The sequence below is a fragment of the Stenella coeruleoalba genome (genome assembly GCF_951394435.1).
Source record: "Stenella coeruleoalba genome assembly, chromosome: 8".
In the NCBI taxonomy this organism is placed as follows: Eukaryota; Metazoa; Chordata; class Mammalia; order Artiodactyla; family Delphinidae; genus Stenella; species Stenella coeruleoalba.
In genome coordinates this window covers 48,566,932-48,580,588 of record NC_137154.1, presented here as the reverse complement: position 1 = coordinate 48,580,588, position 13,657 = coordinate 48,566,932, and the positions used below count along the sequence as shown (strand labels likewise).

General features: G+C 39.5%; 1 protein-coding gene across 1 annotated transcript in view; it reads right to left on the bottom strand.

Annotated features, from left to right (window-relative positions):
* LOC307190397 (uncharacterized protein) overlaps positions 1-1,602 on the bottom strand; it is a 40,524-nt gene extending 38,922 nt beyond the window's left edge. Inside the window, 1 exon segment of the mRNA XM_079929566.1 lies at positions 1,561-1,602. The gene's annotated coding sequence lies outside the window, so the exon portion shown is untranslated.
* Positions 1,603-13,657: the final 12,055 nt, after the last annotated feature.

The window sequence follows — 13,657 nt, the reverse complement described above, 5'->3', positions numbered from 1 at the left end:
GTGTACTATTTAATAGGTTCTAGTAAATTCACAGAGTCGTGTAACAACAATCATCACAGTCTAATTTTAGAAAATTTTCATCACCCCAGAAAGAAACCCCATGCCCATTTGCAATCACCATGAAGAGGATTTTTTAAAATGAAAATTTATAGCTGAGTGCTACAAGGCCTCTGCTACTGTGAGTGTAAATCATATTCCACCCCATAACCCTAGTATCTATCATTAACAACAGTCCTGTTTCATTAACCCACCTGTGCTTTTAGCAGTCTCTTCTTTCAACTAAGAAAAAATTATTTATTTATCTATACATTTCATAAAACTGTCCTGTATTTCAAACATCATGCAAAGGGCTGGAGGTAAAAAAGAAATAATACAACAATAGTTCTTACTGTCCAGTGACTCCTAGTTTACTGTAGAAAACAGACAGGTTAACCAATAATTACCAATACCAATAACCAATGATAAGTTTTTCTCAGAGAGTGAACCAAGTGTTGGTAAATGTAGTAGATAATCTCTGTCCGTCACTTAAGTGTGCAGAAAATAAAGTTTATTTATCTTTTCATAATTCAGCCTGTATTCTGTTTTAAAGTCCCAGGCCACTAGATGGAAGAAAAGTAATCACAATAATTTGGAGTTCTCCCTACTTGTGTTCAAATTTGGAGGATTTTTTTTTATTGGAGCATAGTTGCTTTATAATGTTGTGTTAGTTTCTGCTGTACAACGAAGTGAATCAGCTATATGTATACATGTATCCCCTCCCTCTTGGACCTCCCTCCCACCCCCACCCATCCCACCCATCTAGGTCATCACAGAGCACCGAACTGAGCTCCCTGTGCTATATAGGGTTCCCACTAGCTATCTGTTTTGCACATGGTAATGTATATATGTCAATCCTAGTCTCCCAATTCGTCCCACCCTCCCTTCCCACCCCCACCGTGTCCACATGTCCATTCTCCACATCTGTGTCTCTATTCCTGCCCTGCAAATAGGTTCATCTGTACCATTTTTACACATCTGAGTACATCTGATGTGAGGTGAATACTGTCTTCTTTAGTCTTTAGTAAATAGTAACCACAGATTTCTATGGGCTATCCATCTTGTCTATTTATGGTACCTTTAGATCCTCAGATATTTCCACCATTTCTGGACCACTGTTGGGTAGATGGGTCTTAGACTCATCCTTGATTTCTACCTCTTACACTCTGTATACAAACCATTGGCAAATCATGCCAATATCATTGAAAATATAACCAGAATTTAATCACTCTCCATCACCTCCAAAAATGCCTTCCTTATCCAGGTCACAATTATCTCTCACTTGGATAATTTCAGTAGTTTCCTAACCATTCTCCCTGCTTCCATCCCCACCACCAAGTCTGTTTCACCACAGAAAATGTCTTGGCCTGAAGTATTTTATTTTTTATAATGTAGCAAAACAAAAACAGCAATATTTGATTATGCATTCTTTGTCCAAGATATAATGCCAAATGTTTCTGGTAAGCAAAATAAGGCCCCCAAAGATGACTGTGTCCTAATGCATGGAACTTGTGAGTATGTTACCTTTACACGACAGAAGGGACTTTGCAGATGTGATGAAAGCTGAATCCCTGGAGATGGGAGATTATCCTGGGTTATCTGGGTAGGTCCAGTCTAATCATATGAGTCCTGAAAAGTGGAGACAGAGAGATGGCAGCATGAGAAGGACTTGACCCACTGTTGCTGGCTTTGAAGGTGGCAGAGGGATACAGTAAGCTAACGAAGGTAGGCAGCTTCTAGAAGGAGAAACGGCAAGGGTATTGATTCTTCCCTAGACCTCTCTTAGACCCTCTAGAAAAGAATACAGCCTTGATGATGCCTTGATTTTAGCTCAGTGAGACATGTCAGACTTTTGACCTACACAACTATAAGATAATACATTTGGTAGGAGGATCCATTATTACTTTGATTTATGCAGTTAGCAAGGATTATAGGGTTTAAGTAACATACTTAGGTCTCTCAGTTAATAAGTGGCATAACCAGTATTCAAAGCCTGGGCTATTGGAGACCCTTTCAGATTTCAAACACATACCCTAGAGAATTTTCACATGACCATTCATTCACCACTGTTTCCAATTCAAGATGTTCTAAACACATAGCATGCATGAATGCTTGTGTGCCAGGCCGGATGTTAACACGTTGTCACTTGTGTATGCTTATATTATGCATATGAAGTTTTGTTGTGTTGTGTTGCCTCACAGTGAACTCCTTGGGACCTTTGAAAACATTTTCTCTACCAGGCTGGGCAAATTCTAGAGCAGTGACTGCTTTCCCACTGGTCTCAGAAACTACTCGACAATGAACACAGTTACTTTTCGCCTGGACAAAAGAGTGTTACTTTTCTCTCAAGGTAGTAGAGTTACTATAGTAGTATCATGTGCATTTTGTGCCAGAGCTTGGCACATGTGCAGAGAATTGGTGTGCGTACTGGTGAAGCATTGATCCGCATACAGGTGCACATACTTTCAAAATATGGTCCTTCTCACTGCCCTGCTCTCACACCAGCCTAGCAGAAGAGCAGCTGGTAATTGTGTCCAACCTTCTGAAAAACCTGAGCAAAATGTCTCTCAAGAAAATCAATTGCAACAGGAATATTCTGTTATTGATACATCAATATCAATAACATTGAGCCTGAGAAACATACCACAGTCTGTGATGTCATTGGATTCCATACTAATGTTTCTCAAACTTGTTAATCCAAACAGAAAAAGTAGAATTAAAAACAAGAAAACTATGCCTTAGGTACTTGCAATAAATATTACTTTTGAGTATCAACATTTTACTACAGTTAACAGTAAAATATTCTTACCTATCAAATCAGCAACTTTTTTTAAACATAGTACACAGTGCTGTGTTGCTGTGTTAGGGTATACTAAGCACTATTTTACAATATTTGTATAAACTTTATGGAAGTGAATCTTCCAGTACATCATTGTTTTAAAATGTCCATAATATTCCATCTTTAGAAATTTATTCAAAGGAAACGTATCAGATGCCAGCCACTTTATATGTAGGAGAACATTTATTGCAGCATTATTCACTAGTAAAAAATGTAGGCAATTCTCAATGCTGCAGAAATAAAGTATTTATATGCAGTCATAGGATGTTATAGAACCTTTAAAATTCATGCATGTAGTGGCTGTTGTGGATGGTCATCCTGAATCAGGAAATGGGAAAGCAGGAATCAGGGCTGTGGGTTTTATAAGTCAGTAAACAGTACAGGTTCTGAAAGAAACAGAAAGTCTGAGACAGAAGCAAGAGGTCAGAGGCAAATCAGGTAATCTAGAGTTAATGTATCCAAATTGTAGAAATAAACTTAAAAACAAGTAAACAATAATAACAGCAGCAAAACCTGGTTGCTACCTCAATAATTGTTCTGCTTGGGCCACTATTCACAAAAAATACTAAGGTCCTACAATGCCCACTGGCCCTACATGGTCTGGTGAAAATCCTCTTCCCCTCGATTCAAGCCTGTTGAATTAGTAGCAGTTCTCCTCCCTTGCTAACTTGGCCAACATTAACCATTCGATTTTAGAGGATAAAGAAATGTATCAATAGCTCTTCCTATTTTCTCTTTTTTAAAATTAATTTTTATTGGAGTATAGCTGCCTTACAATGTTGTGTTAGCATCTACTGCAAGCAAAATGAATCAGCCAGACATATACATATATCCCCTCCATTTAGGCCACTACTATTCCTATTATTCCTATTTATTTAATTCCTCTCTGCTCCCACCATGCCTTGTACATGCTTCCATCAACATTCTTTATTCATTCATCTTCAGAAAAATATTGTATGCACAATATGTCTGTTATTGAGCAAGATCTGATTGTAACATTGCCCCAGATATTACAGACTCTAGTGGAGGATATAATTTAAGAATGTGGGAAATTATGATATCATGTTATAATTACCCTAAAAGGGGAAATGATAGAGATCTTTGCTACTAAAATACTAACAGGGAGACAGGCTGGGATCTGGGACTTGGGACCCTCTGCTGCAGAGCTTTCACCTGGACAAACTTCTCCTCAAGCAACAGAATACAAAGAAACTATAAGGGACTAAAAATAACAGCATGCACAGGTGGGGTCAATTATGAACAATAAGATACAAAAAGGCCACAAACCAACTGCCACTTTCTGAGGTGTTAGGAGTAAAAGCAGGGCACTGCCCATGATCCCTGCACATAGCACCACCATGGGGGTGGGCAGACTACCTAAGCACCCACTCTGGCCCAGTTCACTCATCCACCCCTACCCTTGCCCCATTTAAGCAACCAGCTCACTGCTCCCTCCTCGGGGAGTGAGCAAAGGAAACTGTTACTTGTTTTTGCTCCCTCTTGCTGCAGCATGAGTCCCAGTAAAGAGTTGCCTGAATTTCTCATCTGGCCTCTTATCAGTTTCTATTGATTAAAGAGTCCAAGAACCCTGGTTGGTAACAATAGTAGTGGCATCACCTGGAAGCTTGTTAGAAATGCAGAGTATCAGATGAACTGAATCAAAATCTGCATTCTTTGCAAGATCTTTAAGAGAGTCATGTGACACACATTTAAGGAGCACTGATGTAGATCACATAGGTGTTGGCACAACCTAGCCCCATGTGATCAAGGGAGACTAGCCAAATATAATTGCTAAAATGAGATTTTAGGAAATGAGGATTTTCCCCAAGGGAGTTAGGGATGAGAGCAGGAGAGTAGGGGGTAGAGAGAGGTGAGGAGAGGAGATGATAGAAGGTTAAAAAATCTTGCAGACATAGGCAACAGCTGTGGTGTTTTATCCCATAGGCAGACTGAGCACAATATTAGGGAACCATGAAGCAGGAGAGCTAAAAAACATACCCCAAACAAAACCAAATCAAAGCAAAATTTTTTAAAAACCCACAATATTCAGCTTCCATTAATTTATCTTTAAATTTGAAATCTGAGCATCTAGGAAAAAAAGGTATTTTAACACAAATGTAAATTTTATGTTGGCGAGTTGAGGTCAAGATGGCAGAATAGAAGGACCTGGGATTCACCTCTCCCCACAAGTACATCAAGAATACACCTACAAGTGGAACAATTCACACAGAGCACCTGCTGAGCACTAGCAGAGGACCTCGGACACCTAAAAGGACAAGAAAAGATCCCAGTGTAACCAGGTAGGACAAAGAAGAGTAAGGGAAGAAAAAGAAAAGAGGAAATGGGATGGGACCCACACCCCTGGCAGGGAGCTGAAGAAGAAAAGAGTTTACCGCACCTGGAAGGCCCCCTCACTGGTGGTGAGATATGCTGAAATAGAAGCGGGGGACTTCAGGGACTAGTGGAAGAAAGTGAAGCAGCCAGCTGTGGCAGGCAGGACAGAGCTAGATTTGCACAAATGGTCTGTGCCCCAGCCTGAGATGTGTGTTCACCCATGCTGGTGTGCGCTGGGTGCTGAAGTGTGGGGTTAGGAGAGTGGACCCGGGGAAAGGACTGATGTTGACTGCATGGAGACAGCCTGAGGGGATGGGAACGAGGAGCTCCACAGCTGGTAATGCTCCTGGAAGAGGTGCGGTTTACCTTGGAAGCGAGGCGCCATTGTTGAGTGGCGCACAAGGTGCAGGGCCACCATCGTGGACTCTCTCCCCACAGCCCAGCCCTTGCCTCCATGGGCATTGGGAGGGACTCCCACCAGAGCAAGCACACCAGTCTGTCGCAGCCTCCTGCCAGTCCCTGCCTCTGCAGGCCCTAGAGGGGGATCCCATCGGGGCGAGTGCGTATACCTCAGTCATGGCCCTCTTATCCCTCTCCCGCCTGACGAAGCACACACATCCCATTCAGGTGCTGCCTCTTGCTGCTCCCACCTAAGTGAGCAAATGTGCCCCAGTCAGTCGATACCTTTATCCCATCTTGCCTGGGCAGGGAACAGAAGCCTGAGGGTGGCCCACATGCACTGGTGAGGCCAAAAAATCGGATCCCCAAGGGCTGTGCGACTAAGGAAAAGGAACTGAAATCTCTCTGTGCAGTTGCACAAGCCATGGACTAATCCCCTGCAATCGGCTTGGTAAACCCAGCTTCTGTGGAATATCTGAATGGACAAGAAGTGCTTCAACTGAGACTAGTCTAGCTTTAACAGCTGTGGACTTTGGGGACACGTACATGTGGGAGTTGGGCCAGATCAGAGTCTGAGCTGCCCCCACAGTGGGTCCAGAGACCTACCTAGAGGTCTTGGAGGGCTTCCTGGGGAGGCAGAGGTTGGCTATGGCTCACCATGGGGGCAAGGACACTTGGAACATGATAAAGAAAAAAGAATGAAAAGAAATGGAGACAGTCTTGGAGACCTCTGGGACAACATTAAACTTACGAACATTCAAATTATAGGGGTCCCAGAAGAAGAAGAGAAAGAGTCAGAAAATATTTGAAGGGATTACAGTTGAAAACTTCCCTAACATGGGACAGGAAGTCACCCAAGCCCAGGAAGCATGGAGAGTCCCATACAGGATAAACCCAAGGAGAAATGCACCAAGACTCATATTAATCAAACTAACAAAAATTAAATACAAAGAAAAAATATTAAAAGCAGCAAGGGAAAAACAACAAATAACATACAAGGGAATCCCCATAAGGTTATTGGCTGATTTTTCAGCAGAAACTCAGCAGGCCAGAAGGGAGTGGCATGATATATTTAAAGGAATGAAAGGGAAAAACCTACAACCAAGATTTCCCAGCAAGGATCTCATTCAGATTTGACAGAGAAAGCAAAAGCTTTACAGACAAGCAAAAGCTAAGAGAATAAAGCACCACAAAACCAGCTCTACAACAAATGCTAAAGGAACTTCTCTAGGCAGGAAACACAAGACAAGAAAAAGACCTACAAAAGCAAGCCCAAAACAATTAAGAAAATGGCAATAGGAACATACATATTGATAATTACCTTAAATGTAAATGGATTAAATGCTCCAACCAAAAGACACAGACTGGCTGAATGGAGACAAAAACAAGACCCATATATATGCTGTCTACAGGAGACCCACTTCAGACCTAGGGATACATACAGACTGAACGCGACAGGGTGGAAAAAGATATTCCATGTAAATGGAAATCAAAAGAAAGCTAGAGTAGCAATACTCATATCAGACAAAAGAGACTTCAAAATAAAGACTATTACAAGAGACAAGGAAGGACACTATGTAATGATCAAGGGATCAATCCAAGAAGAAGACATAACAATTGTAAATATATATGCATCCAACATAGGAGCACCTGAATACATAAGGCAAATGCTAACAGCCATAAAAGGGGAAATCGAGAGTAACACAATAATAGTGGAGGACTTTAACACCCCACTTACACCAATGGATAGCTCATCCAGACAGAAAATTAATAAGGAAACACAAGCCTTAAATGACACATTAGATCAGATAGACTTAATTGATATTTATAGGACATTCCATTTGAAAGCATCAGAATACACTTTTCTTCTCAAGTATATATGGAACATTCTCCAGGATAGATCAGATCTTTGGTCACAAATCAAGCCTTGGTAAATTTAAGAAAACTGAAATCATATCAAGCATCATTTCCAACCACAATGCTATGAGATTAGAAATCAATTACAGGAAAAAAATTGTAAAAAACACAAACACATGGAAGCTAAACAATATGTTACTAAATAAACAATGTATCACTGAAGAAACCAAAGAGGAAATTTAAAAAACCTAGAGACAAATGACAATGAAAACTATAAAATCCAAAAGCTATGTGATGCAGCAAAAGCAGTTCTAAAAGAGAAGTTTAGGGGCTTCCCTGGTGGCGCAGAGGTTGAGAGCCCGCCTGCCGATGCAGGGGACGCGGGTTCGTGCCCCGGTCCGGGAAGATCCCACATGCCGCGGAGCGGCTGGGCCCGTGAGCCGTGGCCGCTGAGCCTGCGCGTCCGGAGCCTGTGCTCCGCAGTGGGAGAGGCCACAACAGGGAGAGGCCCGCGTCCCGCAAAAAAAAAAAAAAAAAAAAAGAGAAGTTTATACAATCCTACCTTAAGAAACAAGAAAAATCTCAAATAAACAACCTATCATTACACCTAAAGCAACTAGAGAAAGAAGAACAAGCATAACCCAAAGTTAGTAGATGGAATGAAATCATAAAGATCAGAGCAGAAATAAATGAAATAGAGGCAAAGGAAACAATAGCAAAGATCAAAGAAACTAAAAGCTGGTTCTTTGAGAAGATAAACAAAATTAATAAAACTTAGCCAGACTCATTAAGAAAAAAAGGGATAGGACTCAAATCAATAAAATTAGAAATGAAAAAGGAGAAGTTACCAAAGACACTGCAGAAATACAAAGGATCATAAGAGATTACTACAAGCAACTATACACCAATAAAATGGACAACCTAGAAGAAATGAACAAATTCTTAGAAAGATACAACCTTCAAAGACTGACCCAGGAAGAAATAGAAAATATGAACAGACCAATCACAAATACTGAAATTGAAACTGTAATGAAAAATCTTCCAACAAACAAAAGTCGAGGGCCAGATGGCTTCACAGGTGAATTCTAGCAAACATTGAGAAAAGAGTTAACACCTACTCTTCTGAAACTCTTCCAAAAAATGGCAGAGGGAGGAACACTCCCAAGCTAACTCTATGAGGCCACCATCACCCTGATACCAAAACCAGACAAAGGTATCACAAAAAAAAGAAAATTACAGGCCAATATCACTGATGAACATAGATGCAAAAATCCTCAACAGTATACTAGCAAACCAAATCCAACAACACAACGAAAGGATCATAAACCATGATCAAGCAGGGTTTATCTCAAGGATGCAAGGATTCTTCAATATACGCAAATTGATCAATGTGATACACCACATCAACAAATTGAAGAATAAAAACCATATGATCATATCAATAGATGCAGAAAAAGCTTTTGACAAAGTTCAACACTCATTTATGATAAAAAAAAAACTCTCCAGCAATTGGGCTTAGAGGGAGCCTACCTCAACATAATAAAGGCCATATATGACAGACCTACAGCTAACATCATACTCAATGATGAAAACATGAAATCATTTTCTCTAAGATCAGGAACAAGACAAGGATGTCCACTCTCATCACTTCTATTCAACATAGCTTTGGAAGTCCTAGCCACAGCTATCATAGGAGAAAAAGAAATAAAAGGAATCCAAATTGGAAAAGAAGAAGTAAAACTGTCACTGTTTGCAGACGACATGATATTATACATAGAAAATCCTAAAGATGCTACCAGAAAACTACTAGAGTTTCATCAATGAATTTGGTAATGTTGTAAGATAAAAAATTAATGCACAGAAATCTCTTGCATTCCTATACACTAACAACAAAAGATCGGAGATAGAGAGATCAAAGAAACAATCCCATTTACCACTGCAACAAACAAAATACCTAGGAATAAACCTATGTAAGGAGGTAAAAGACTGTACTCAGAAAGGTATAAGATACTGATGAAAGAAATCAAAGATGACACAAATAGATGGAGAGATTTACCATGTTCTTGGATTGGAAGAATCAATATTGGTAAAATGACTATACTACCCAAAGCAATCTACCAATTCAATACAATCCCTATCAAATTACCAATGGCATTTTTCACAGAATTAGAACAAAAATTTTTACATTTTGTATGGAAACATAAAAGGCCCTGAATAGCTAAAGCAATCTTGAGAAAGAAGAACAGAGCTGGAGAAATCAGGTGCCCTGACTTCAGATTACGCTACAAAGCTAGAGTCATCAAAACAGTATAGTACTGGCACAAACAAAAAACAGAAATATAGACCAATGGAACAGGATAGAAAGTCCAGAGATAAACCCCCGCACCTATAGCCACCTAATCTATGACAAAGGAGGCAAGAATATGCAATGGAGACAAGACAGCCTCTTCAATAAACGATGCTGGGAAAATGGGACAGCTACATGAAAGCAATGAAACTAGAACACTCCCTAACACCATACACAAAAATAAACTCAAAATGGATTAAAGACCTAAATGTAAGGTCAGACACTATAAAACCCTTAGAGGAAAACATAGGCAGACACTCTTTGACATACATCACAGCAAGATATTTTTTGATCCACCTCCTAGAGTAATGGAAATAAAAACAAAATAAACAAATGAAGCTCAATATCAAAAAAAACAACAAACAACCTAATCAAAAAATGGGTGGAAGACCTAAATAGACACTTCTCCAAAGAAGACATAAGATGGCTAACAAACACGTGAAAAGATGCTCAACATTTCTAATTATTAGAGAAATACAAATCCAAACTACAATGAGGTATTACCTCACACAAGTCAGAATGGCCATCATCAAAAAATCTACAAACAAGAAATCCTGGAAAGGGTGTGGAGAAAAGGGAACCTACCTATACTGTTGGTGGGAATGCAAATTGGTACAGCCACTATGGAGAACAGTATGGAGGTTCCTTAAAAAACTAAAAATAGAGCTACTGTATGACCCAGCAATTCTATTCCTAGGCATATATCCGGAGAAAACCATAATTCGAAAGTATGCATGCACCCCGATGTTCACTGCAGCAGTATTTACAATAGCCAGGACATGGAAGCAACCTAAATGTCCATCAACAGAGGAATGGATAAAAAGATGTGGTGCATATATATAACGGAATATTACTTAGCCATAAAAAGGAACAAAATAGTGCCATTTACAGAGACATGGATAGACCTAGACCTTGTCATACAGACTGAAGTAAGTCAGAAAGAGAAAAACAAACATTGTATAATATTGCTTATATGTGGAATCTAGAAAAATGGTACAGATGAACTTATTTGCACAGCAAAAGTAGAGTCACAGATATAGAGAACAAACTTATGGTTACCAAGGCAGAAGGGGAGGTGGGATGAATTGGGAGATTGGGATTGATATATATACACTACTATGTATAAAATAGATAACTAATGAGAACCTACTGTATAGCACAGGGAACTCCACTCAGTGCTCTGTGGTCACCTAAGTGGAAAGGATATCTAAAAAAGAGTGGATATATGTATATGTATAACTGATTTGCTTTGCTGTATAGCAGAAAGTAACATAATATTGTAAAGCAACTATACTCCAATAAAAATTAATAAAAAAAGAAAAAGTAGTAACTTCAGAAAATGCTTCTTTTCATATTCAATAATACCTTTTTCATGTGACTAAACTTACAGTTAATTTTCAAACTAAAAGGAAATCTGAATATCAAATAAATAAACAAGTAAATAAATAAATAAATTTTGTGTCCATACAAAATAAAATCTCTTTTGAGTTGCATTTGAGGCAGAATTTTGGAAAAATAAACACCTTAATACCGCCTTGGAGGACAGAATGAGACAAGGCTCAGAGGAGAATGAGAAAAGCATGTCATATTCATGGAATTGAAGATGTGTTCAGTAGAGTTGAAGCAGAAAGAGTAGAAAGACAGTGCTTTCAGGATAGAACTCTAAATGGGTAGGTGAGTGCAGAGAAGTTATTCATTCAAAGTATTCAAGTCCCGGGACAGGTCAATTAGAAAAGACACTCTCCCCGTCAGAAGGGACACTGGTCATTTTACCCTTTGTGTATCCACTGATTATTAGACCTGGGCTTATGAATAATTTAAATCCCTTGGGTTTGTGCTCAAGAAGAGCCTGAGGTTCTGCTAACTGTGTACCATCTCCTGCAGCCCTGCTCATGGGCCAGCACTGTTCAGAATGGAATCCTTATTATGGCCAGCAGGATTTTCCCATTTATATCCCTATAACAGCCTGGCCAACTCCTTTTTCTTCTATACCTTGGAAGCTTCTATTTGAATTGTGCATTTCCCCCCACCCCGCCGAGTCTCAAACATTTCCTGGCAAACTTATCCAGGGCTGTGAAAATGTCTCCCCCATCTGCTGAAGTGCTTTCTGGAGGAAGACAATGCTTCTATTAATCCAGAAGATATCCAAAACAACAGCATATTTTATAGGTTCTTGATGAATTCCTGAAAAGAAACGTGTCTTTCCAGACTTTCCTGGGGATCTAGAATCTTGTGACAAAGGGAAAAAAATTAAACAGTATAAGTAAGGTCTCTGCTCTTCAGTAACTCTAATGGAAATAGTTACCTCATCCTCTTCTTCCATATAGCAGACCTCTTTGCAAGGTAATGTCCACTTGGCATAGCCTTTTATGCCAAGAAGCATGTTTAATTAATTAGTGTTCTTAAAACTTACCAACCCTCTCAGTTCATCACAAATTGTCGAAAACTGTATTAAGTGGACAAAGGCTGAAAGCCACTTATGTGTTTTCACAGTTTTGACGGAGGCTGTCTGTCAAACATGGTTAATATCTCCACCAGAGATAACTACACTGGTGTCAATTTCAGGCCAGTTATCAGAACAGCCTAGTGCCTTTGTAAGCTAGCAAGGGACACACAAGGGACTCAAAGTTTCGTAGTCCTCTTTAGTTTTTTTCTTTAAAAAAATCGTCTTTATTCACAGCAAATTGAGAGGAAGGTACAGACATTTCCCATATATTTCTTGTCCCTACACCTGTGTATCCTCTTCATTATCACCCACCCCCCACAGAGTCCTTCATTTGTTACAACTGATGAACCTAAATTGATACATCATTATCACCCGAAGTCCATAGTTTACACTGAGGTTCACTCGGTGTTGTGTAGTCTATGGTTATGGACAAAAGTATAATGACATGTATCCAACATTATAGTATCATACAGAGTATTTTCACTGTCCTAAAAATCCTCAGTGCTCCACCTATTCCTTCCTACCCCCAAACCCTGGTAATCACTGATCTTTTTATTAACTCCAATAGTTCAGCTTTTCCAGAATGTCATATAGTTGGAATCATAGAGTTAGGGTAATTTATCCTCCCCTCCCCTCTCCCCTCTGACTGACTTCTTTCACTAAGTAAATATGCATTTAGGTTTTCTTCATGTTTTTTCATGGCTTAGCAGCTAATTTCTTTTTAGCACTGAAAATATTCCATTGTTTGCATATATCAGTTTATTTATCCATTCACCTACTGAAGGGCCTCTTGGTTATTTCCAAGTTTTGGCAATTATGAATAAAGCTGCTATAAACAGCCATGTGTAATCTTTGCGTAGACATAGGTTTTCAACTCTTTTGGGTTCCTACTAAGGAGTACAACTGCTGGATTGTGTGGTATGAGTATGTTTACTTTTGTAAGGAACTACCAAACTGTCTTCTAAAGCGGCTGTACCAATTTGAATTCCCACCAACAATGAATGGGGGTTCCTGTTGCTCCAAATCCTCACCAGGATTGGATGTCAGTGTCAAGGATTTTGGTATTTCTGACAGGTGTGTAGTGATAGCTCATTGTCTTAATTTCATTTCCCTGATGACTTATGATGTGGAGCATGTTTTCATATGCTTTTTTGCTGAGTTGCTGTCTTGTAAGTTGTACAGGGGTAAAATTGCTCTTAAATGAGAACTATAATCATAATCAATCTCCAGGATTCTCTTTTGGAGAAAGAAGAGAAGTTAGACTGAAAAGAAATTGCCCTCCATAATCAGTGGTTTGGGGCATAAATGGTTAGCAGGACACAGCTGTATGGAGTTCTCTCCTAAGAATTGGTCGTTTTTCTGCTGAGTAAATGGCTCTCACCAGGCAGCTCCTGGGCTC